Consider the following 27,922-nt stretch of genomic DNA (forward strand, 5'->3'; position numbering starts at 1 on the left):
ATAGATTTCCAAATTAATATTACAAGCAAGCAATCTACTTGAAGAACTCCATAACCCAATAATTACAGACAAAAGATTCAAATCTGATGCCACTAAACCCTGCTTTGGTTGCCAAGGCAATGAATTCTGCTTCCGTCCTTTCCTTCCCTCCTGGGGGTAACATGAGTCATCACGTTCACATCCAATTGACAGTTGCACTTCATAGAAGTGCTATTCTCAGGCATAATTGGAAGAGCTGCATCCACAACAATCACCTTTCCATCATTTGGTGTAGCCTCGTAGCAGTTCTTCAACAGCTTCAAGCACTTTTCATCATTCCAATCATGGAGTATCCACTACAAAATGTATCCAAATTATAACACCATTTCTCTTCAACTCATATACAAAAAGTACACAAATCAATCAAACCCACCTTCATAAAAATGGCATCCCCCTTAGGAACGCTTTCGAACATGTCTCCCCCGACATGTTCCACACCTGCAACACCAATTAATTAACACCTCTCTTTATCCCCCCACACACAAATATATATAGCTTATGAAGAACATTATATATATATATAAAAGAAGAGCAAATTAACCAGGATAATGTGGGGCATGTTGTATGACATGGGGCAAGTCGAAATTAATGGCCTTGATATGGGGGTATTTGGAAGTGATCAAGTTGAGAGTGACTCCTATCTCTTCGCCAAACCCTAGATTCTAGGGTATTCAATGCGCCGATTCAGTTTTGTTTTCCGAAAGTCTTTAAAAAGCCTTCTTCTTCTTCGTTTTAACTTCCATTGTTATCCCGCAGAAGCCATTGTTATTCTTTCTAAGCTCTTATCGATCTCTCTTTTCTTTCAAATCTGGCACTTCTTCGTTCAGACCTCTCAGCCGAGTATTACTTTTCGAGAGTGGTATATTTCAAAGCTTCGCTCCAGTCTATTCCTTCGGCTGAACCTTTCGTCCATCCAACTGCCCCATACTCCATTACCTTGATTTCCTTCTTCCTTTAATCGAACCCTCGGTCAATCACCTTCGCTTAAGCGTTGCCCACATAATTTTTCAACAAGGCCTTACTTCCATCCCTCGTCTTATATTCCCTTACCATCGATACCTTATGAGTCACAGGGTTGAGGACGTTCCCAGGGTACTGGGTGAATCACACCCGGTTATTTGGGTATCAAAGGTGTCAGAATGTGATGAGCCTGAAATCCGTGCAAACTAGCGCATCCCTGATTCGGTTCGACTGGGCTTTGACACCAACAGTGTTGGAGCAGTAGTGGATACTGACAGTAATGAAATTTGTGTCTATTTGGAGATGTTCCGAGTAGGGTTTAGGTTGCCCCTCCCGAGGGTAGTTTGGGAGCTACCGAGCTACATTCGGATAGCTCCTCATCGATTAGCTCCGAATGGGTGGAGAGTATTCTTCACCTGCATGATCGTTTGGTTGAAGATTCTTGGAGTGGAACATCCACTCACAGTCGTGGAATTTTTGAAAATTTACCGACTGACGAAGTGTTCCAGAACCGAGTTCTTGTTCACTTTCCAACTTCGGAAGAAAATGAAGCTCCTTACCTTCAGGCGTACCTACTCTAGCAACAAGGGGTGGAAAGATGAGTTCTTCTTTGTCCAAGGTGACTGGGAATTCTCACCTTCCGAAGTAATCAGGGACCCAAGCGTCCCTCGGGAAACTATTGCTCCATCAAACCGAGGTAAAACCAAGCACTACTTTATTATCTTTTACTATATCTCTTTTTGCAGCAAAGCTAACCCTGACATCTGCTCTCAGGTCAACAAGAACCTCGTTTAACCAGGGAGGAGGAAAAGCGTGTGCAGGACGTGCTGGATCACGCCGAGCTTCATCCTCTGGAGATGGATTATGAGGCCCTCATGGTTGATGAGAACTTGAGGAGATATGTGTGGACTCCTGCACCGGCAAGACTGGTGGAAACTGACCTGCCTAGGGTACCAATTACAGAGGTGCCGAGAAGACCAACTGTTAGGGCTGCCGAGTCTTCCAAGCGAAGGACTATTGGGGCTGGGGGACCTTCTAAAGGAAAGGGCAAGAGAAAAGCTGAGGAAGCTTTCTTGAAGAAATCCTCGGCGAAGTCAATGGTTGTTGCTAGAGTCCCTTTGGTGATTGCTGATGAGCCAGAGGACCCCAACATCCCTTCTCTAAAGAAGATTAAGAAGAAGGCTAAAGCTACCGAGGGTAGTCCACATGTGGAGAAGAGTAAGAAGAAATACAAGGCTGCCGAGGACAGCTCGCAGGCAGCGGGGCTTGTTACCGATCCTGCACTGGAAGGAGTGATAGCACACTCGGCTGCTGTTCGTGAAGAAGTGAGAAATGAGGGTATAAATGATCCGAGAGCCCCTGAGCCAGACGCCCCTGCTCCTCATATTAGAGCATACTCGAAGGTCCTTGGTGGGGTCAGGGAGTTCTTAAGCAGACAAGATAAGTCAGCTCAGGATGCCCTCCTCGCAAAACAGACTCCCCCAACTTCTTCACATACGCCTACTAGAGCTGAAGTTTCTGCCTCTGAAGCTCTAAGTTACTCCAATCTCGACCGTCCCTCTCTCTTCCTCTCCCGAGGCTGTACAGATAAGTTCCTCTGAATCTGAGGAAGAAGATACGACGGATGTTGGCGAAGCCCTTACCTACCTCGCCTCAAGAATGCCGGCCGTGAAACCTCTAGCCGTGATCTACCCAAGGCAAACTAAAGCTGAAAGCTCATTCCCGTACGCTGAGGTTGTCAGCACCGAGCAGGTGGTTGCTGGTTTTATAGGTAGCAGACCTGATGATGTGCCAACAACCACAAAGCCCATGGTCGCCGAGAAAACATTTGCTGAAGAGGTGGCAGATGTTTTTAAGGTTACCAAGCAACTGGATGCCGAGTTTGAAACAACTGTTAGCGAATTTGAAGGAGTTAACTTCAACTTCTTCGCCGGCGGGGAATCAATAAAACTCGGGGAGTCAAATTTGCCATTGAGAGAAAACCCGCCCAGTACCTCTGTCAGCATCCCCCCGAAGCATCTCCAGTAGCTGGTCCCTCAGTGGAGCGCTCACCCGAACCAATAATTTGGTCATTCGGGGAACCTCTCACTCGGTTGGGTGACAAATGGCTTGAGAATCCCTTCTCTACCTTAGCTAGCTTGATCCCGGCCAACAACATTGCTGACATCAGCGCTTAATTCCCGAAGGAGGTGATGGAACATATGCTGTACCATCAACTCGAGGTAAGTATATCTCTATCCTCTGACTTCTGATAACAATATTTTGTTTTAATAAACTTCTTTCTGTTTGTAGGGGTCAATGCATAGCATGAATTACTACCTTCATTTCAGAAGGTCTGTAGAGAGTTCGGCTCTGGTAGCTGAGGATGCCAAGAAGAGACTTGAAGAGGCTGAAGCCGAGATAAAATGACTAGAGGCTCAGAGTGCTAGAGCTGTCTCCCGGTCTCGGGAATTGGAGTCTGAGCTAGCTGCTGAGAGAACAAAGCATGCAAGTTTGCATGCTAATTTTTTGACTCTTGAGGAGGGAGCTATCCGGCTTAAGGAGAGTCTTGCTGAAATCTCGACCTTGGAACCCGAAAATATCAAGAAGAGACTTGAAGAAACCGAGGCTGAACTACAACGAGTTCAAGAGCTATCTTCTCAATAAGGGAACGAGCTCCTCCTTACAAAACAACAAGTTACCGATTTGGAGGCTCGGTGTTCTCAAGCTCTTTCTCGGATTCGAAAACAAGGAGTCCAGGGGATTGCTGAGAGAGCCAGGAATAGAAAGTTGCTAATTGATAATTCTGCCCTGGAGGATAAGGTTGCTCTTTTTAAAGAAAAACATGCTGAGGCCGAACTTCAATGTCGAGCTACCGAGTCTCGTATTAACCAAGTCTTTGAAGAGCTGGAAGCAGCTCAGAGATACTCGGTGTACACTGTGCCGAAGTGGCTGAAGGGAAACTGAAAGTAACCGAAGAGCAACTTCTGGCCTCAGAGAAAAAATGAAAGTCGGCAAAGAAGAAGGCCAAAGCTGCTATAAAAAGGGCTGATAGTTTTTAGGGGAAATTTTTACGAGCTAAGGAGCAAGTGCTTAGATATAAGAACAAAGCTCAGGATTTCTACAAACAGCTTTCTTTTGCTTCCTGGGCTCGAGACTACGGTTGGGGCACATGTTTCATCTCAGGTTTTGAAACTTTCCGCAGCTGGTCGAAGAATCCTCCCGAGGGTGTCGACCTTAACACAATCAAACCTGAAGATGTTCCTCCTACTGAAGAAGCCATTTAAAAAATTGCCATAATTGGTTAGGAGCAGATGCTCGACTGTAAAGGCATCATAGTCTTCGGCTTCAATCCGTTTGCTCAGCGTCAGATTGGGGAATCTTCTGCTGCAGCTAAACGTCCTGAGGCTGGAAAATCTTCATCTGCTGATTCGAAAAAGTCAATAACTGTGTCTGATGAAGAATGGGACCATGCCTCTTCTTGATTTTCCAAATGTAAATACCAAGATAACATATCTCTTTTTTGTACCTAACTATTTTAACTTGATAATGAAAGAAATTTTTGTTATTAAATTCTATATGCACACTAACATTAATTCTGTATACTGATTTAGTTATAGATCTCAGCAATTTCATGCTATGTATACCCCCCCGATTCCCATTGGTTATAAATTTAATTTATACTGATGGGAATCTTAACGAGGTGTAAAATTTTGAACCGGGTGTTGGTGTGAATCGCAGTGTGTTGCATGTTTTACTGAGAATGCATTGTTTGTGAGAAAATCACGTTTAAACATGATAGTCGAACATTTTGTCCTAGGAGAATGCTCGGGGAAAAAGTATTTGAGCTTTGGAGAATGCTGTGGTTTAGTTAGGCCTATGAACTTCTTCCTTGAGAAAGCGCCTTAGTGAATTGTTCGCCGAACAAAGTTCGGGAAACTCTCTGGCTGTATTTCTCCGAGGTAGAACCTTTTGGAGCAAAGGCTTATGTTCGAGAAAGCGCCTTAGTGAAACTTCACCGAATGAAATTTGGGAAATTCTCTTGCTATATTTCGCCTTAGTATAGTCTTATTAGACTTATGAACTTCATCTTTGGGGAAGCGCCTTAGTGAAATTTCTCCGAACAAAGTTTAGGAAATTCTCCGACTATATTCTTCCAAAGTGGAAAGGAGATAAGTTCAGAAAATGCTTCTTCCGCTATATTCCCGAATTCTTCCTTGGTGAAAGTGCCTTAGTGAGAATATACCGAGTGACGCTCGGGATTTTACGGCTGTATTTCATCAAAGGGTTGGAAAGTGTTATCGATACCTTTCCAAAGGTAGCTTTTTTGGAACATTTTTCTTGAATATTTTCTCCGAACGTTGAATGAAAGCATGGTCTGGCACATACTTAAGATTTATGCATGATTCTAATCTCAGAGGATCCTTCATTCATACGCATTTATTCGTTTATGAAAAGAGTATAACCAAAGTGATGCTCTGAGAATTATAATTCTATACAAAATACTTCTTAAGATGTTCAGCATTCCATGGTCGATGGAGTTGCTTTCCTTCGGAGTTTGTAAGATGGTATGCCCTGCTTTGCCACATTTGATCACTTGGTATGGTCCTTCCCAGTTTGGTGCGAGCTTTCCATCAGTTGCATCTTTGGTTGCAAGAGTGACTTTTTTCAAAACCAAATCTCCAACTTGGAAACTGCGATGCTTAACCCGCCGGTTGAAATACCGAGCTACCCTCTGCTGGTATGTTGCCATAGTAACCCGGGCCTGATCTTGTTTTTCTTGTAGCAAATCTAAATGTAGCTTAAGACCCTCGCCGTTCAAATCGGGGTTGAATGTGTCCACTCGAAAACTTCCCGACCCAACCTCAGCAGGGATGACAGCCTCGGTTCCGTAGGCTAAGGCGAAAGGAGTTTCCTCGGTGGGAGTTCTTCTGGTGGTGCGGTATGCCAATAGAACTTCGGGAAGATCTTCCGCCCATCCTCCTTTGTGCTAACCGAGCTTCTTCTTTAGAATTTTAAATATGGTTTTATTCGTTGCTTCCACCTGTCCATTTGGTTGAGGATGTCCTGGAGATGAGAAGTATTACCGAAGATGAAGTCCGGCACACCAATCTCGAAAGGAATCACAGTCAAACTACTTGCCATTGTCTGTAACAAAGGCATGAGGAATCCCATACCAACAAATGACACTCTTCCAGAGAAATTTCTCGATGTTTTTTGCTGTAATATTTACCTAAGATTCAGCTTCTGCCCATTTGGTGAAATAATCAACAGCAACCACAGCGAACCGAACTCCCCCCTTTCCTGCAGGTAATGGCCCTACTATGTCTACCCCCCATTGTGAAAATGGCCATGGCGAGGAGACCGAGCTGAGTTCCTCGGGAGGCTGCTTGATAATGTTGGCGAAACGTTGACAACCGTCACAAGTTTTGACCATGTATATGGAGTCTTGATTCATACTTGGCCAAAAGAATCTGCTTTAACTGCTTTGTGTGCTAATATGTAGGCTCTCGAGTGACTGCCACAGATTCCTCCATGAATCTCTCGAAGGATATAATTGCTCTCTTCTTTAGAAACACACTTAATGAGAGGCAGCATAAAGCCCCGTTTAAAAAGAGTTCCATTGACTAGGGTGAATCGAGCAGCTTTTCGTTTTAATTGCACTACCTTCCTCTTATCACCTGGAAGAATTCCCTTTTCGAGGTAATAAACAATTTCTTCAGCCCAAGCGGGTATGACCTTAATAGTCAAAACAAGAACTTTCTCGATGATGGAAGGTTGATGCAAAATTTGTATTGGTTGGTCAGATTCTCCCACTTCATCCTCGGTCGAAGAGCCCAACCGAGACAGATGGTCCGCTTTCTCGTTCTCTTCTCTTGGGATTTTAACAATACAGAATTTTTTGAAAGCTTTTTGCATATCTTGAACTTTAGATAAGTAAAGCTTCATCTTGCTGCCATTAGCTTCGAATTCACCACGAATGTGGCCGACAATAACTTGAAAATCACTCCGCACCTCTACAAATTCTGCCTCCAGCTCTCGGGCTAAGCTGAGCCTGGCTATTACAGCTTCATATTCAGCTTCATTGTTAGTAGTCTTAAATTCCAATCTTAATGAACTCTTTAACTCTCTTCCATCTGGTGTGATCATCACCACCCCAGCTCCGTCATTTTTCTTGGTAGAAGAACCATCCACATAAATTACCCATGTCCTCTCTTTCGGCCAACCCTCCTGGTCTTGAATGTTGGTGAATTCTACCACAAAGTCTGTAAGAGCCTGGCCTTTGACAGCACTACGTGAGATAAAATGGATGTCAAATTCGCTAATTTCGATTGCCCAATTGACTAACCAACTCGACAAGTCCAATTTTCGGAGTACTTTCTTCAATGGATACTCGGTCAAAACATTGGTTGTATGAGCTTGAAAATATGGTTGAAGCTTTCTGGAAGCAATCACCAAGGCAAAAGCAAGTTTTTCCATTTGTACATATCTCTCCTTGGCGCCATGCAATGCTCGGCTGACGAAGTAAACCGGTTTCTGAACTCCCTCTTCTTCTCGAATCAAAGCTGCACTAACCGCGGTCGGAGATACAGCTAAATACAAATATAGTACCTCTCCAAGAATTGTCCGACTAAGAAGGGGTGGACTGATCAGATACCTTTTGAGTTGCTCGAATGCTTGTTCGCATTCCTCGGACCACTCGAAAGCTTTGCGTAGAATTTTAAAGAATGGGAGACATTTATCTGTGGACTGAGAGATAAATCTATTCAATGCTGCAATTCTACCAGTCAACTGCTGAACTTGCTTTGTATTCTTTAGAGATTGCATATCCAACAATGCCTAGATCTTCTCTGGATTCGCCTCAATTCCTCGGCTGGACACCATATAATCGAGGAACTTCCCAGATGAAACTCCAGATGCACACTTCGTGGGATTCAGCTTCATTTTGAAATGCTTCAATGTCTTGAATGCTTCCTGCAAGTCTCTCACATGATCTACCCGCAGCTTGCTTTTGACCAGCATGCCATCAACATAAACCTCTATGTTCTTCCCGATTTGTTCTTGAAACATCTTGTTCACCAGCCTTTGATAAGTTGCACCAGCATTTTTCAGACCAAATGGCATGACTTTGTAGCAATACAAACCTCGGTCAGTGATGAAGGCTGTCTTTTCTTGATCAGATGGATGCATGAAGATCTGATTATAGCCTGAGAAGGCATCTATAAAGCTCAGCAATTCATACCCTGGCGTTGCGTCAACCAATGAGCTAATATGTGGCAACGGAAAACTATCCTTTGGGCAAGCCTTGTTAAGATCGGTAAAATCTACGCACATCCTCCACTTCCCAGAGGACTTCTTAACCATCACTACATTGGATAACCAATCACGATAATGTGCTTCTTCGATAAACTGAGCTTTAAGAAGCTTGTCTACCTCCTCAGCAATTGCCATGTTTCTCTCAGGAGCGAATTTCCATCGCTTTTGTTTTATTGGCTTGGCTTCTGGGTTGATGTTCAGGTGATGAACAATATCCTTGGGGTCAATCCCTGGCATGTCTTCCGGAGACCATGCAAAGACTTCGAGGTTTTGCCGGAGAAACCGAACAAGAACTTCCATAACCTTAGAAGTTAGCTGAGAACCGACCTTCACAACCTTTCCCTCAGCTATTGGTATGTCAATCAACGGCTCAGCTGGCTCCTTTCTCAACTGCATCTTCCGATCATCACCCAAATTGCCGATTGTTAAAAGTGCTGACTTTGGGCATTTCTTCAAAGATGTATTATAACACCTTCTGGCAACAACCTGGTCCCCTTTAATCTCGCTGACTCCCTCTGTTGTTGGGAACTTCACTTTTAAGTGGTAGGTAGACGTTACTGCCCTTAGTTGATTCAAAGCTGGACGACCGATGATTATATTGTAAGCTGATGGTCGATCGATCACTAAAAAATCCACCATGATAGTGGATTGTTTAGGGGCAGTTCCTGCCATGACCGGGAGAGAATTCATTCCAATGAGTTGGACACGTTCAACCGTAAACCCTATCAATGGTGATAGGAAGGGTTTCAACTTCTCTCGGCCAATGCCCAACTATTGAACAACTGTCCAGTAGAGAATATCAGCCGACCTTCCATTGTCCACCAAGACTCGGTGAATAGAATGATTAGCCACCATTAAAGTTATTACCAATGCATCATCATGTGGCATTGAGACTTCTTTCGCATCTTCCTCTGAAAACGTTAGAACGCTTGGTTCCTACTTCTGGATTTTAGAGGGTTTTTCAAGCATAAAGATTTCTTCCATTCTCGCTTGCTTGACGTAGGCCTTCCTTACCGAACTTGATTCCCCTCCACCAGCAAGGCCTCCTGAGATAGTTCGGATCTCACCAACTATGGCTTGGTTCTGGGGATTTTGTTGCTTGCTCTGTGATACCCTCGGCTCATCACGCTTCTGCCTTTGGTTGCGTGGTCGATCATTGTTCTAACCCGACTGCTGATTCTGACTATCCAGAGGGTTCTTTCCTTTGCCATTTTCCTCAGCTAAGAAGTTTAGCAACTTTCAATTTCTTAGAAATTTTTCAATTTCGAACCGAAGACTAATACAATCCTCGGTTTGATGCCCTTGATCATTATGATATTCGCAAAACTTCTGAGTACTGCGGTTTTGGGGGAGTGACTTCATCTTTCCTGGCCATCTGAAGGTCGGATCTTTTCTAACTTCCATGAACACCTTATAAACAGTTGTATTTAAGGGTGTCCATCCTACATATTGTTGATGATGATTTGGCCGGGGCGGTAGATCAATCTTCTTTTCTATAGTCTTTGGGTTCTGGCGGTCTTTTTTCTTCTTTTCAACAAAAACCCTAGGTTTTGTAATAACTGGACCAGCAGTAGGCTTACTCTCGGCAGCTTTAGATTTCAACAATGCTGAGATAGTTTCTTCTTGGTTGATGAACTCTTCAGCTTTGTTGTTGAACTGTCGTAGAGTTCCTGTTTTCAGTTTTTGGCTAACTCGGCCATTAAAGGCCCTTCAATCTTTATACCGTGCATCAATGTTGAGAGAATAGTCTTTTCATCCGTGCTTTCTACTATCAGTTTCTCATGATTGAACCGTAACATATAATCTTTTAGGGACTCGTTTTCTCCTTGTACGAGAGATAATAGATATGCTAGATTCTTCTTTCTTCTTCGAACAGCAAGAAATTGTCCTAAGAACTGCCCAAGATAATCAAAACTATCAACAGACTTAAGACTCAGACTCCTAAACCATTATTTGGCAACTCCCCTTAGAGTTAAGGGGAAAGCTCGGCAAGCGATTTCGTCAGGAGTCTCGTGAAGGATGATGTGAGCTCGGAAACTTTCCATATGGTCGGAAGGATCTCCACTTCCGTCATACTCACCAATCCGAGGGACCTTGAAACTACCAGGCATTGGAAATCTCATCACCCGATCAGTAAAATGCAAATTGGTGTGTTGCATCAGATCCTCGATAGCAGACCAATTTTCTCCATTTTCAATTAAGAAAGCCATTTTTTCGTACTTCTCTTTAAGATCTTCAACATCTTTATTCACAGCAACCTCCGCAGGTTTGACATGATGTGACCGACCATGATGGGAACGGCTACAGGGAATGACTATGGTGGACGTGACTGGATTCGCCATGGTGTGATTTGCCACCAAGTTGTGAATCATTACCGGGCCCTCGTCGGTGAGAGTTTTCCTTGGTCTGAGCAGTATGAGGTCTTCCTCGTATTGAACTTCCAGCGTCTTGTTGAGTTGATTGATGTCGGGTTGATGGTGGTGGCTCCCTAAGAGACTCTTCTTACCTTCTCTGCGGTGCTGAATCTCCTCTAGGAGGTAACCTAGAGACGATCTCCTCATTTTGTTTCTTCATAGCCTCGATTGATTCGGCTATTCGTTTCATGAAACCTTCCAACATGGCTGTCTAGGGATTTGGATCATGTGACGTTCCAGGAATATCTGGTTGGACATTTGGGGTAGAATGTGGAGGTGTATCAGGGCGTGGGGGTGTGTTCACCATATCGGAATATTTGAGATCAGAAAGAACCGATAAAATCGAATTCCCACAGACGGCACCAAACTGTTTGAGTAGTTTTTCGAATGATGACGTGGAATGGGCCCTGTTGTAGACTTGATAACCGAGGATAAACTGGATATGAAAAACAGAGAGAAGGGATCAAGGCTGCCGGCATTGTCCGGCCGGGGAAAGCTCCGATGCTTAAGTTAGTCACAGTGTTTTAAGAAGAAAATAATCTTGAAGATTATGGGGGAGATAAAGGATATGCAATATATTCAGTTTTTTAGGGTAAAAAGAAGTTACCGAAATAGTGAGAGGGGACCCTCCTTTTATAGGCATCGGGTTGCACCTGTTCATCTAACATTGTGGACTTTACCGAGGGTTCACGTGTCAACATTATATTGGGGAACAGTAAATAGGACACTTATGTTGATATATCTAACATTCCGAGAGTGATTCCCGAGATTTAGTATCCATGGAAGGCTCGGCTTACTGAGCCTTCTAACCGAGCGTTCTTTACCGGGCTTTAGTGGGCCTAAAATAATCGAGTGTAAACATGGTGAATAGTAAAAATGACCAAGCTCTAAGGATGGGCCGAGAAATCGTTTACTGGGCCCAACTCAGCTGATCCATAACCCAACAAGATCGATGATCAAATAAAAATAAGGGTTATGATTTTAAGAACTCTTCCCTCCTTAGAGTTATCTTAAAGAATTACAAGATCTCAACCTTGATATTCTATATTTATGATGGTTTAATTTGTTATACTCATAAACTAATAGGTTAGCCTTATTAAATAAGCAAGAAAAAACAAATATCTTCCTTAATTGTATGGGCTTTGGTTTTTTTTTTTTTTCTTTAATAATCTTTCACTAATCAAATATTGTTAATTTGCAGGCCCAGGGGTACGCGTTTTCCCACCTCCATTTCTAGTACTTCATGGCTGGTTCCAAGAAATTGGCTTTAATTTCAAGTAATGACATGTACCACGTGGGCATTATAAGATTGTAGGGCTTGAGAATCGCCTAAAGGCCCATGGCCCGAAGGGTTTGGTTCGAATAGGTAGGTGCCAAACCATCAGCTCATGGAACACCGTGTACAAACCGCCAAGGGGAACACTGTGTACAATCTCTTTAATCGCCATCATCTTTTCCTCATCAGTGGTGGGGATCTAAGAATTCATATTAGGAGGAGCGGAACTAAAATAATAATTTTTTAAAATTTTTTGAAAGGGTGGGAGAAGGAGGAGTAGAGGTTAGGGTTAAGAAAACTAAAAAAAAAAATTACCCTTAGAAAAAAAAAAATAAAAAATTTTTGGAGGGGCGGGTGCCCTTGTCTGCCCCCTTTATATCTGCCACTGAGTTGTCATTCATGGCTTACACACTCTACCTTTTCCCTGCTAACTTGAGTGTTGGAGGGCTTCATAGGCAAGTGCTAGTGAACCACTCTAATGGTTCTTTCTTCTTGCAGGTCATACCCTTTGAGCTAGCCGGCGTGGAGCTAGTGTGGTATGAAAAACCAACAAAAATAGTGATGTGATATATATAGTATTACAGTATTACTCTTTAATTTCAAAATGCGCATTTAATTATGATTTTTAATTGAATATAGGAAAAAATATTACAAAGGCCTCTCAACTAACAACCATTTTTTAAAAAAACCCTATGAAGTTTAAAGTATGCCTAAAGTGATATATCAAACTACGTACCAATGTCTGCCAAAAATGAAACATTTTTTTATTATATTTCTATAATACTCTTATTCTCTTAAAAACTAAAATAAAAAACTAAATTAAACTATTTTTTTAATGTTATATATATATAAACGATAAAAAAAAAACATTTTTATTGTTTATAAAATTTGTTTTATTATGGGATCAAAATGTAGCCAGAGTTAGCAATATATTAAGAAATAATGATCGATCCCCTTTACTTATGTCGTGAGTTCTCTTTTATAGGGTTTTATCTTTGTAACTACTTCCTTGATCTCCTCCCTTCAGATGATTGAAGAATTATTTGAAATAGTGGGGAGATAATGTGAGGTAGTTGAGATAACGTAGGATCTTATGAGATAATGTAGGACCTTATAAGATAATTAAAGGTTGTTGAGAGATAGTGGGACCAATAGTGGATTTTATCCCTAACAGATTTCCAAATTAATATTACAAACAAGCAATCTACTTGAAGAACTCCATAACCCAAAGATTACAGACAAAAGATTCATATCTGATGCCACTAAACCCTTCTTTGGTTGCCAAGGCAATGAATTCTGCTTCCGTCCTTTCCTTCCCTCCTGGGTTAACTAGAGTCATCATGCTCACATCCGATTGACAGTTGCTCTTCATAGAAGTGCTAATCTCAGGCATAATTGGAAGAGCTGCATCCACAACAATCACATTTCCATCATTTGGTGTAGCCTCGTAGCAGTACTTCAACAGCTTCAAGCACTGTTCATCACTCCAATCATGGAGTATACACAACAAAATGTATCCAAATTATAACACCATTTCTCTTCAACTCATATACAAAAAGTACACAAATCAATCAAATCCACCTTCATAAAAATGGCATCCCCCTTAGGAATGCTTTCGAACATGTCTCCCCCGACATGTTCCACACTTGCAACACCAATTAATTAACACCTCTCTTTATCCCCACACACACAAATATATATATATATAGCTTATGAAGAACATTATATATATATAAAAGAAGAGCAAATTAACCAGGATAATATGGGGCATGTTTGATGCAGTTTGGATAACAGTTGGGTGTCTGGTACTGTAATCGAGTGCACGATGTGTCTGCAATCGAGAGCTCGATCTGTGATCGATCGCCCACGTGCTGCGATTGAGCACACGCGAGACCTTTATGTTATTTTCTGCGTTTTAATTAGGTTAAGCCGTCGTTATTTCCTTGTTTTAGTAGGATTAGGTTTTGAGAGTCAATATTGTGTTATTTTATTAGGTTTAGGGTTTTGGGGGTATTTATGTCATATTTTATTATGTTAAGGGTTTTGAGCTATAAATATATGCTTATAGCCTCTAGAGAAAGACAGTTGTTGATTATTATTGATTTTGACTAATGAGAATACTCAGAGTTGAGTTTATTCCTCTTTTCCTTTAAACTTTAGAGAGTATCTATTGTTTTTAGAAGAATTCTTAGATCTTTAATAGAATCTAGATCTAGAGTTATTTATCCGCTGCTTATTGATGTTCTTCACTGCAGCCCACTAAGTCACGCTGCATCAGTTGGTATCAGAGCTCAGTTACTTTCCATGAATGGGGAGGAGCAACCGCTTTGCAGACATGAACGAAGTGTACGTGCGCATGGAGGCAACACGTAAGGAGCAACTGGCGATTCGTTTGAGGCACATGAGTGGTGCCAAACAATTGTCATCGCCAACCAAGACCGTGATTCGCTGAGGCGGAAGGCAAATCTATCGCTGAACGTTGGCAACTCAAGGGGGATCAATTCTAGGCTATGTGGTATCAACTCGAAGACCTCACTACCCAAATATCCAACTTGTATTGTCATAATGGGAATGGATCTAGAAACCCGTTTACAGAGCGCCGAACGCAAGGACGTCAGCAGCTTAGGCAAGCTCATGCCAATGAACGGGTGAGTAGATTCAAACTCGATACACCGGAATTCCAAGGTTGCTTGCAACCCAAAGAGTTCATGGTGGCAGAAAAAAATAGAAAAATTCCACAAAAAGAAGTACCTAGGAATATGGCGGAGATTAGGAGCCAATCGATTGTGGTGGAGGAAGAAGACAGATTTATTGAAGAAGATTGCTTAGTAGATTGGGCCTCTCCACCAATATATGACACCTATCCCAACAAAGAGGTGAATTATATACACCAAGTGTTTGATGAAAGTCCTAAACAACAATTCTTTGATTTGGAAGTTGATTTCCTTGGAGTAGATGCTATCTTATCAAAAACTTTTAACCAAAGTTGTGATGAGATCTATGGGGCGGAGGTGACTTGTCTATCAAAGAGTGAAGGGGTTTTTGTGAATACTTAATTTGGGAATTCTCATAGCATGTGGGAAGGGAAAGGCACGACAAGAGCATGCCAAGCCTACACAGCAAGGGGAGGCGCAGGGTCTTCAATATAACTGTGGCGGTGTGTTGATGAATAAGGCCATCACGTTTATTATGGGGTGTGGCCTTGTTGTGATTTTGAGCAAAGGAGAATTGAATGAGTTGACGGGGCATCCAAAGGATCGCGAAAAGAACTGGCCGAATTCAAGGACGAATTCTCTCCAACTAGGGGAGAATGATGCAGATTGGATAACAGTCGTCCGTCTGGTACTGCGATCGAGCGCACGCTGTGACTGTGGTCGAGCGCTTGGTCTACGATCGATCGCCTGTGTGCTGCGATCGAGCGCACACGGGACGTTTATGTTATTTTCTGCGTTTTAATTAGGCTAAGCCGTCGTTATTTCCTTGTTTTAGTAGGATTAGGGTTTTGGGAGTCAATATTGCGTTATTTTATTAGGTTTAGGGTTTTTAGTGTGTTTATGTCATATTTTATTATGTTTAGGGTTTTGGGCTATAAATATGTGCTTATAGCCTCCAAAGAAAGACAATTGTTGATTATTATTAATTTTGATTAATGAGAATACTCAGAGTTGAGTTTATTCCTCTTTTCCTTTAAACTTTAGAGAGTATCTATTGTTTTTAGAAGAATTCTTAGATCTTTGATAGAATTTAGATCTGGAGTTATTTATTCGTTGCTTATTGATGTTCTTCGCTGCAGCCCACTAAGCCACACTGCATCAATGTTGTATAACATGAGGCGAGTCGGAATTAATGGCCTTGATATGGGGGTATTTGGAAGTGATCAAGTTGAGAGTGACTCCTAGACCGTGGCCCACATCAACCAATTGCTTGAGTTGCTGGAAGCCTTTGTAGGAGTCAAGGATGTTATTAATAACAACGGTTGTGTGGTTGAACATGGCTGTGTTAAAAACCTGGTTGAACCTAAGCTCCAACCCGGAGTACTCGAAGATATGGATGCCATGAACTCTGTTGAATGCAATTCCTCCCTCAAGAATTGCATCTTTCAGTTGGGACCTATCAATGAATTCGGACCAGCATCAGCACAAGTACTGGATTGTACGAGCAAAACTTTGTAAGTAAGAAAAAGGTGTAAAAAGAAGAAAAAGGGGAGGTGAAAATAGAAAACAGACCAGCTATCTAAGAAGACCTTGCAGTGATGCAAGGCCATCATAGGTCCCAAAGAGACACCATCTTCGTTGCAGACGAAGTGTTTAGACACATCAGAAAGACTATAAAGCCTCTGCAAAGATCCAGAGTCATCAGCAGCCACAGAGCAACCAAGCAGAGAGTGGGTGGCCAGCATCCTCAGAATACGGTCCAACATCGTGGGTGCCTCGGGGTTCTTGGTTGGCATCTGTTGAACAATCTGTGTTGGGGAGAGCTTGGCTCCCAGACCCACTTTTTCTAGAATTTCAAAAACGCCAAGCTCCACGGCCGATCGCATGGCCATGGGCATCACAAGGGAGCCCGCCACCTATAGTGCATACGAGTAGCTCTCTTCTTCATTCTCATTAATTTTTGGGGTCGATTTCTCTAGAGAGGTAGCCATTATAGAAACTTGGAGTGACGATCGAAGCTAGTCTGCTCCATATATACATCTTTTTCGAGGAAGTGGGGGGAACTATGGCCCCGGCCGGTCCCCCATAGCTCCCAACGTCTCTATGTGTAAGCAACGTCATCGCAAACGTGTATTAATTATAGAGACTTTTTGGAAGCTAACTATAGCAATTAATCAGTAATGTCTTTTTTGTAGAAGTAGGGCATCTCTGGTTCCACCTAACTTGAAGACTTTTTGACATGGTCCCCCCTCCCTCCGTCTCTGCATGGCAATTTGACCGTTGTCATTTTTGACCCCATGGTACTATGACCTGTCCTTCTAACCTATGTGAGCCCCAGATAGGAAATTATATATATATATATATAGTCATTTTTGACCCCATGGTACTATGACCTGTCCTTCTAACCTATGTGAGCCCCAGATAGGAAATTATATATATAATGTACAAACATTAAAATGGAGAAGATTCATTTTATTACATTGCATTTTATAATTTTATCTATATATGTGACAGAAATTCCCTCCAAACCAGTTTGAAGGAAATATCCTCAAGCCCATTTAAAATAGTGTCATGTGTCGATAAATATTTATAAAGCATATTAAATTCTTAACGTCATTAATAGCAGTTTACGAACTTATATATGAATAATATCCTAAAAATATTATTCATTATTAATTAACTCCTGTATAAGAGCTGATTATATTACCCAATTTTGTACCTAATACAATTCTAATGCGGAATTCAATGGGCATCACATATAGATTCTTAATTTTTCGTTAGTTTTGTATGTTGAGATCGATGATCAAATAAAAATAAGGGTTATGATTTTAAGAACTCTTCCCTCCCTAGAGTTATCTTAAAAGAATTACAAGATCTCGACCCTGATATTCTATATTTATGATGGTTTAATTTGTTATACTCATAAACTAATAGGTTAGCCTTATTAAATAAAGCCCTGACCACTCGCATAATTGATTTTTATCCAGAGTTTTTGCTTCTTCTGCCTCCATTCTGATGTTGGCTCTGAAACTATTTATGAAACTTGTGGACCGAGGAGAGATCTGACTGAATACAAAACCAATAAATCAGTCTTTTATTATTCCTCAATTATTGATTTATTTTTTATGAATTATTCCAGTCTTTTCTTTTCTTTTCTTATTCTAGTCTTTTACTCTTTTTCCCTACTTGATCAACTTTGTGCTTCCCTGCTTCGATCTAATCTGTTCAGGATATATATATATATATAGTTTTGCAAGGTTTTGTATAGTTTTAAGCTCAGATCCGCCTGTACATGCTCCTCTCCCACGCACACGATATACTAATGGCTTAATTATCAAGGTGCACTTGGGCTTTGCCTTTGGCTTCATTCCTTTTTTCTCTCTTCTTTTTGAAGCTACTGATATCATTAATTATCTGCAGCATTTGCTCTATATATATATATATCTTGAAGAATTCTTTTCTCAGTATCTTTATTAATTATCTGGTGTTTGATGCATGTTGAGATCGATCAGGTAATGAGCTGACAAAAAAGATAAGGAATTAGCAGCATCTTTCCTTTTCTTTCTTGTTACCTTGCTCCTTCTATACCCGGTTGTGATTTTATTTTCTTTAATTTCAAAACCATTTTCCTCTACTTTTTTTTTTTTCCCTTTGTCTGTTGATTTAATTTTAGAATAACAAACATGTTATGCGGATATACTCATGCTGCATTACTGCTAGACTATGTTTATTTAGAATTTGTGTTTTCTGTTAACAAAAAAAAAAAAAAAAATCCACTTTAATTCAATCAAGATACTTTATTCAAACTAAAAGCAAAAAACACTCTAAAGAACCCTTTATAATGAGACATTTCATGTTAACCAAACTTCAACTTCGTAAAAAATGATGATTTGAGTCTGATGTGTATGAATTATTTTTAATTATAAATAATCATGATATATAAATGTGGGTTTGTAAAAGTTCTGAAACATCATTTGAAAATCCATATGCTTTTTAAGTAATTAATTATTTTGGAAAAGCTTGATTGCGATATTAAAAAAAAAAAAAAAAAATTGCTGAGAGATTGTGGTAGCATCTAGATGAACAAAATATTTGTAAAGCTTATATGTCATTCAATGTCCATGGTTTACTATGAGCTGACTCATGGTATGTTGCAGTGATAGTGGGAGCATTTTCTTCACAGCAATCTAAAGAAAGCTGTGGTTATCAATTTGAATGAAAATGCTGTAAGCCTTATTACTCTTTTCCTCTTTATGTTAATATTTATTTTGACCTTATATTCTAGAAATCAATGCCCAAATCAGATTTTGAAAGCTGACCAACTTTGGAGTAATTTAAGTGCTCTCATGTTTTTACATTTATATGGCTAGTGGTCAAATACTTTGAGATCATACCCAATCTCTTGCCAGAAGCCCTTTGTTTAGTAACTTATGTGGTTACCTTTATGTCAAATTTTAATTGTCAATTTATCCCAAAACGTACAGGCTTTGCAAGTTGGACAAAGGCAAATCTAGCTCAATTCCACTACCAACAACTCAGGCCTCAATGATGCCATTTCTTGAAATACAGTACCCTCGGCCCGCTTCACCCGTAAAACTATTAGGTCATGCTGGATGGTTGCTGCTACTGAGACTACAAGTGTATAGCAAGGTTTTTTGGCAGTCAGTTTTTTTTTCTTTTTTTTAACAGTAAGCTGCAGTTTGAGATGCTGCTGGTTGCTTGGTTTGCTATGTGATGGTTTGGCTGATGTAGTTTGTTACTTTGCTGGTTGTAATCTATATAGTTGAAGTGTTCAAGAAGCTTGTTGTTTTCCTGGAGTTTTTGGCTAAATAGCTAGAGGGCATTGTATTTATTAACTTTTTTAAATGAAAGAGTTACTCATTAATAAAAGAACGACTTTGAAAGGTGAAAAGCTTTATGCTTTATCATTCATTTTTATGTTGGTTTATCTTTGTTCATCGAGCCGGCAATAGTGAGAAAGAGTACAGATGAAAAAAAAAAAAAATAGCAATTAATTAATTCCATTAAAAATTGAGGCATTAAAATGAAGATGAGGTTGCAGTGCTGGCATTCTTCATCGATGCCGGCACAGCAACCTTCGCCCGCGTCCTCTGTCATCGCCGGCAGATAAGGATGCGTCGGCGTCGACAGAGAACACCAGCATAGCAACCTTCGCCGGCGTCCTCTGTCGACACCGGCAGATGAGGATGCCCCGGCATCGACAGAGGGCGCCGGCGAAGGTTGCTGTGCCACGCCGACAGAGAACGCCTACACAGCTTCATTTTCTTCACTAGCGGTCGCCCAAAACGCTGGAAAACAACATTGTCGACACTGTTTAAGCCAGCATTAGCAACAAATGCCGAGAATACAATTCCCGGCATTTGTTTTCTCTTCTACAGTGTTTTTTGGGTGCCGAGAGAACCTGTTTTTTTTGTTAGTGTCCATTCACTCAGTTCGCTTTGTGCTTAGAAAGTAGCATAAGAAAGCAATGGGCTTCCGTCCATATGCCTTGATCAAAAGTTATGTTAGGGGGTATTTATGCAACGTCACCCAATACATGGTCTTACTCTTGCAACATCTCTTTGACTAAGAGCAGCGTCAATTCTTAGCACGAGGGTGAAATTAAATGTATATGGAGAAAAATCCAAAGATGTCATGATATTAAAGGGAGGGCCAAATCCATTGCTCGTGGGCCTCGGTGCATGCATCCAATCGTACACATTGTCTTTTTTAAAGTTTATAGGCTATCTTTGTAGGTGGAGGAAAATGTCACTAATCTACATGCAGGACTTAATTCACGATTTATAACAAGGTTGAAACATTAATATAAGAAGGTATATTGATTACATAAATGTCACTTGAAGTTTTTATGTTTAGAGTGCAATAGCTAATTTAGTTAACAAAATCTATAAATCTTGTACAAGGTACTTGGGATTTAATTATAGAGAAAAAATACTTTAGTAGAGGTTCTTAGAGTTTAACTTTTTAACAAACCACTCATTAAGGTATATTCCCTTATTAAATCGCCTATTTTATTCTATTTTATTTTATTGACATGTCTAAGGGGATAGAAACGGAAAATAGATATTTAAATTAGTGATTTTCGGTTCAGCTTTCATGAGATGTGGCCTCTGGCCAATTGAAATTTTATTGTCTCATTCTCTTTTTTCTTTTTTCTTCCCTTTTTTTTTTTTTTTTTTTTTCACCCTTTAGCCCTTTCTGTCCAACTCCCCCATTCTAATAAAAGAAACTTAAATGTAAAGTGAATATTATGCGCAGTTATTTTATTTTTATTTTTTAATGTTTACACTTACTTTTTCTAATGTCAATCAATTTTAGCTATAATGAAAAAACCAAAGGCGGCTGAATAGTTTCGCAATTTTCACGTGCAAGTGCTTCTCACTATTAAAAATTGAATCAATAAACAGTTTCCACCACAAAAATACGACACATCATCAACACCTCACGCATCTTTTAATTTATGATTTGTTGTCTACACATCCCACATCCTATGAGAACTGATTCACAGCACGCGGCGTGCGTGGCACGCCCGTGCAAAATTTTTTTTTTTTTTTTGTAAAAAAAAGAAATTTTTGCATGCGGCGTGCGTGCTGTTTATCTTTGCTCCACATCTTATTGTCTACCTCTATTAATCTATGATTTGTAGTTTACGCATCCTACTATCTACATTCTTCACTAATAAGACAAGACAATAAATATAAAAATATAACACTAGTACTTAAAATAGCCATAAAATATTTTTTTCTCTCTAGGACTCTCTTGGGGAACTAGAGGAGAAGCAGCTTTCTTTCAACACAAATTTCTTCGGTTTGTGGGCGGAAAGGTAGTAGGGTGATGGAAGGCAATATGGAGGACGATCTTACATTTCTGTGGGGGAAATTTACTTTGACAGAGGAAGAGCAAGATGGTCTACTGGTGGAGGAGGAAGATGTAGAAGAGATAGCAGTGAAAGGAAACCAATGTTTGGTTGGAAAGTTGATTTCAGATCGCATGATAGGGAAAGAGCATATCCGCGCTACTCTGATGAGGGGATGGAGACCTTCAGGCTCGTTATCCTTTAAAGTTTTAGGGGAGAATTTGTTTCTTATTGAGTTCGAGCATGAGTGGGACAAGATTCGAGTTATGGAGGGAAGACCTTGGATCTTTGAGGGGCAACTTTTTACAATCGCAGAATATGATGGTTATACCCCTCCTAATAAGATGAATTTTGATGTTGCTGCTTTTTGGGTAAGAATGTATAATCTGCCTTTATCATGCATGGGGAGGGAGATTGGTATTAAACTGGGAGCAACGGTGGGCAAAGTGGAAGATGTTGACACTGATGAAGATGGAATTGGCTGGGGAGAGTATTTGAGGGTCAAGACGCAAGTAAATGTTCTGAAGCCTTTACCAAGGGGGCAAATATTGAAAATGAAAAACAAAACTCTGTGGATTGACTTCCAATACGAAAGAATCCCGCATTTCTGTTTCAAATGTGGGGTCATCCTGCACGGCCCAGGGGGGTGTGTGAACGAAGAATTACGATGGAAACAGGGGAGGGGTACAGGGAATGAATATGGGCTATGGCTACGTGCGGGACATCCTCGTCGGCGACCATCTGCGAGCAGAGGGAGGGTCGGTGAAGATGTTAGCAAGTTCAGTGATTCAAACTCTCCATGGGGGCCTTCCGGACTCCGCCCGGCGACGGTAGAGTCATCGGAGTGTAACGGAATTTCAAAAAGGAAAGTCTGGTGCAATGGCGAGGAAGGAATTTCCGGAGTTTCAGCCTCCAACTTAAATGCAGCAACGGCTAAATCCCCACTGAAACGGAATGGTGCTCTAACGGATGAAGATATTAAGGGGGCAGGGAGCGACAATATTGGAGGATCTGCGAGGAAATCAAGAGAGGATGCGAAAGGAAAGTTGGACGGTAAGAGTGGGGAGATTAATGTGCCGGGAGTAAAGGCTTCTGACATTATTTCGGAAAGCCACGTTAATCATGGGATTACGGCTCTAGCAAATGGAGAATTAATGGGAGGGGAAAATGGAATACACATGCAAAAAAACGATCATTTAATGTCGTCTACTGAAGGGGTTTTTTCGAACGTTCCAGAGGGTGAATCGGCGCCAACAACTAATAAGGAATTTTTTGCTCCCCTTGTCAATGCGGGTTTTATTGACCTGGCTAAAATGCAGAGTAATGGGGAAGCTGACTATGCTGAAATTTATGGAGGGGTTACACGTGGATCAAGTGGGGGAATGGGAACCTCTCAAGTTCTGAAGAAAAAATCCTAGAAGAAGAGGGCCCGGGATGGCCCAATGACCAGTACTGAGCAGGGGAATATGCAGTGTTTAGGCCCACGGAAGGCAGAGGAGTTAGGTCACCATGAATTGGTATGCAATACGGTGAAAAAGGGAAAGTGGCGGGGGGTTGTTAACCATGACAGTAATTCAACGGCGGCGGCTGTCTCTCAGCCCCGCCGGGAGCCATGATTATCCTAAGTTGGAACTGCCGGGGGCTTGGGAACCCCCGGACAGTTCGGGACCTTTGCCGTTTGGTAAAGGAAAAGAAACCCAATTTGGTTTTCTTAATGGAAACCAAGCTCCAAGCACACAGGTTGGAAAAAATCAGAATCCGCTGTGGATTTGGGAGTGTGTTTGTCGTTGACAGTATCGGAAAAAGTGGAGGTCTAGCTCTTTTTTGGAGCTCGGAGGTAGTGGTCAATATCCAAAACTACAGCCGACGGCATATCTTCAAAAGTCTTTTTTTGGAGAGCATGTAAAAATATCCTCCCTACCAAGGCTAATCTCAAAAGAAGAGGTGTAATTGAGGAAGAGTTATGCTTTTTCTGCTGTCAAGAAAGGGAAACAGTCCATCACATCTTATGGGCGTGCCCCTCGGCGCAAGACGTATGGGGTTCCAGTACTCGGAAGTTTCAAAAATGCAGTTTGCATTGCAGAACTTTTTTAGATCTTTCTGAAGCAATCCTGCAGCGGTACAAAAAGGAAGATCTGAATTTGTTTGTTCTCACGGCTAAAGGGATATGGCAGCGAAGAAATTCTGTCTTGCACGGGGGTGAGTTTAATCACCCAAAAGTCATCGCAAATCTGGCCAGGGACAGCCTGTTTCAGTACTCACAGGCAAACAGCTGTGATTTGAATCGCGAAGAAGAAGTGATAGACGGGTCAAAGATGAAATGGCAGGCTCCACCTTCGGGTTTCTATAAAGCCAATTGGGATGCTGCATTCTCTAAGGATAATAGTTGCATGGGAATTGGCGTGATCATCAGAGATGAAGGAGGCCATGTACTAGCAGCAAGAAGTAAGACGATTCATGCAATACACGAGCCTGTTACCGGGGAAGCACTAGCAGCCCTCCATGCAGCAGAATTCTGTCGGGAACTTGGTTTTTTCGAGGTTATGCTGGAGGGAGATTCGTTGTCGGTAGTCAAGGCCATTGGGGAGACATCTCAAAATTGGCTACGATATGGGCAAATTGTGGAAGACACCAAGATGGTCCTAAGATCCCTCCGACATTGGAAGATAAATCATGTTAAGCGCGACGCAAATGAAGCGGCTCATGTTTTGGCAAAGGAGGCTTCTAGAACTGTCATGGATCATATTTGGATTGAGGAAATTCCTGAGTGTATCTACAATAATGTTTTTTTAGAGCTTAATGCTCTTTCTTCTTAGAGCTAAGGCTCTTGTATTCTTGTTCATTTATGAATAAAGAGTAATGCCATTTTCTCAAAAAAAAAAAATAGCCATAATTGCTGAAATGCTTTTAGTTGACATTAATTCTTCAATAGCTACGTGTTAGTTCGAGCATCACCCATGAATTCTCTAAAGTTTAACTAAATTTTAACTAGAAAATTTACTTTTGTTATTTTATCTAATTACATTTTATAAGCTCCAAATATCAATAAATATTTATCTACTTTAAATAAATATTATTTTTTATTCATTGTTAGTCGGTTGAAACTAACCACCAAAGAAAAAAAAGGGACTTCCAAGTTTACAAAGGGAGAAATAAAATAATGAATGACTAAAGAAAAACTAGCATTAAATATGGAGAGAGATTGAGACAATAAAATAAATTGGAGAAATGATGAAGAGTTTGATAAATGGGAGTGTTTTAGAATATTCTCAAAATTTTGGCTAAAAACACATAATAGAGAGTTTATTAAAAATGCTCTTAGTTGTAATAGTAAATAAGGATCTCTACATCTCTAGAAGATGGGACATGATTTTTCAATTAAAAAATTAATCTTCATGTACCAATTGCTATGAGAGACCAATTTGTATATATGTTGAACGTAAATTCTTTCATTTTATAACACTTAAAATATGAGGTAACGAGTAAATTCTTTCATTTCAGCACACTTAAAATATGAGGTAACGGTTATCTCATATGTACGTCCCAATTGTCCAACATGTTTTTTTTTTTTTTTTTTTTGTGATTATAATTGTCCAACATGTTATAATGGAACTGATCAGATGGGTTTTTATTATCAAGACACGTTTTTTATGAGATCGTTTTTGCAACCACACATCTTCTAGTCAAGAAAGCATCAATAACTCATTCATGTCGATCATATACACGTCCCTCCAAAAGAAGCCCAATTGGTACTTGGTAAGCGTCCAAAATCATAAAATGTAAAGGAGGCGACACATCATATGAAATTTCAACTAGAAACAATATATACGGCAATCACTATGAGCAGGAAAAGAATGCAACTGGCTGAATACAAAAGATTATAGTATCAGAGCCTTTCAACCATTAAACTATATATGCTCTCTTCTCATAGAAGCCAAATCAGTCCAACAACATGCAAAGGTTTGGGAATCAGCCACAGCACAAACCACATAATTTCTCCCATAAATTTAAAGAGAAATGTTATAAATTTCAAATTTTTTTTCTAAAAGTTAGTTCTCAGATAATGTGTTACCATCTTATGATTTTGTGACGCATTATTTACTTTCTCAAAATAATAAATCTCATGAGATGATGACACATTATTTACAAACTATATTTTATGAAAAAAATTTGAGATATGTACCGCTTCTCAAATTCAAAAGTAACGAAAATTACACAAATCTGCTGGAAATAGCCCGGAGGGGCTCAGCCTTATGTAAGGTAATGCCTTGAATCTGCCACTCTCATTCTCTCTCGCGCCCAATTCGCCTTCTGTTTCTCCTCCCTCCGAATCCATTTCTGAAGCTCCCTCTCTCTCTCTCTCTCTCTTTCTCTGTTCCTTCACCGTGTAGATAATTTTCTTTTCCCATTTCAATCAAATTCTCGCTGCGAATCAAAGACAGACCCCGAACCGGACTTGAATTTTTGGGATCCAGTTTTTCAAAGCTACGAATTTGACCCCTCCTTTCTGGTAAATCTTCCATTTGCGTTTTTTGCTAATCGATGGAAATTTTCGCTCTGATCTGTGCATTTCCTTTTTAAATCAAGGATGCTCGGATCAGTATACCTATCAATGTGATCAGGTGTGCCAGATCCATTGCTGCTTTGATCTATTCTACAATGCGATACGATCTTGTGTTGTTTGATAGTTCAATATGTATCTTTATATGCATCTGTTTGTATGTATAATCCTTTTGAGCTGGATCTTTGATTCTTTTGTTTAAATTCTCTGCCTGTTTGATTCAGACCTTTAATTTATTTTCTTTGTCTTGGAGTTTATGGCACTTAAGATGGTCGTATTGGTCATAACCTTCTGTTTCGTTGCTGAGAAACCCGTGGAATGGTCCATGCACCACATGATGTTACTCAACAATGACGACAACTATAAGTAAAACAAAAATCTTGCAATAGTTATATTTATTTATTTAGTATTAGGTTAATTTTGTCAAAATCACTTAATTATAAACAGACACAAGAGCAATCACCCAACGCAAATTGTAGGACAAGCAAAGCTCACATGAATGATAGAGAGATTAGGTAGTGTAAGAGGTAGCCTACATGTTCGAATTATGATCTAATTAATTTGTTTATCCCAATTCGCAGTTTAAACTCGAAAACATTAATATTGTAATATAAGGGGGTTGGGTTTAACGACATTGTTATTTCAAATATGTGATGGATTTAAACATTTAAACTCAAAAATATCTATTGAATCATTAAATGGCGGAATAAATATTGTAGTTTGTTATATATATATATATATATATATATATATATATATGAAAGCATTTTTAATGGTCTAAAAAAACTAAAAATGGCCAAAAAGGACTTTTGGCAAAAGCTTAAAATTGAAGTTTTTGTAAAAAAGTTTTTTTTTTTTTTTACTTAAAACATCTATTTCTCAAACACAATCCTAAACCGGCTGTAAAATAACTTTGCACACCAAAAGCACTTTAGGCATAACTGTGCAATATTTTCATAAACAAGAGGACTAGCTTAAAAAAATTGTTTGATAATCCACTCTTTTTTTTTTTTTCACTAAAAAGTCAAAACATTAACAAACAACTTGCAACAATTTTTTAATATTCTTTTTACCAATTCGATGATGGATTCACATGTCCATTGTACCGATACGATGAAAGATCGTCGACTAGTTTTTTTTTATTTATTTTTTTGGAAAAAAAAATAAACAAAAGAAGAAAACAAACTAATTATGAACAGAAAAAGGAGGGAAAAGAAGAAAAAAGTGGAGGTAAAAATAGAAAACATACCAACTATCTAAGCTGACCTTGTCGTGATACAAGGCCATGATAGGTCCCAAAGAGACACCATCTTCGTTGCAGACGAAGTGTTTAGACACATTAGAAAGACTATAAAGCCTCTGCAAAGATCCAGAGTCATCAGCAGCCATAGAGCAACCAAGCAGAGAATGGGTGGCCAGCAACCTCAGAATACGGTCCAACATTGTGGGTGCCTCGGGGTTCTTGGTTGGCATCTGTTGAACAATCTGTGTTGGGGAGAGCTTGGCTCCCAGACCCGCTTTTGCTAGAATTTCAAAAACACCAAGCTCCACGGCTGATTGCAAGGTCATGGGCACCACAAGGGAGCTCGCCACCTGTATTGCATACGAGAAGCTCTAGTCTTCATTCTCATGATCACCATCATGAGTTATTGGGGTCGATTTCAAAAGAGAGGCCATTGGAGAAACTGGAAGAGAAATCTGCTCTAAATTTGTTTAGATATTGCAAGTTTAATCAATTGATCGATCGATTTATAAGCCGTATGAAAGTGGTGTTGAAATTTGGCTCATATTAGTCAGACAAAAATTAGCCACCGAATGAAGACTTTTTGTTAGCAAAAGATAAGA

At 40.2% G+C, this 27,922-nt stretch overlaps 1 pseudogene; it reads right to left on the reverse strand.

The window, feature by feature from the left end:
* Positions 1–34: 34 nt before the first annotated feature.
* Positions 35–27,922, reverse strand: LOC132187279 (cathecol O-methyltransferase 1-like; annotated as a pseudogene).

This window comes from Corylus avellana, chromosome ca7 (genome assembly GCF_901000735.1).
Source record: "Corylus avellana chromosome ca7, CavTom2PMs-1.0".
NCBI lineage: Eukaryota > Viridiplantae > Streptophyta > Magnoliopsida > Fagales > Betulaceae > Corylus > Corylus avellana.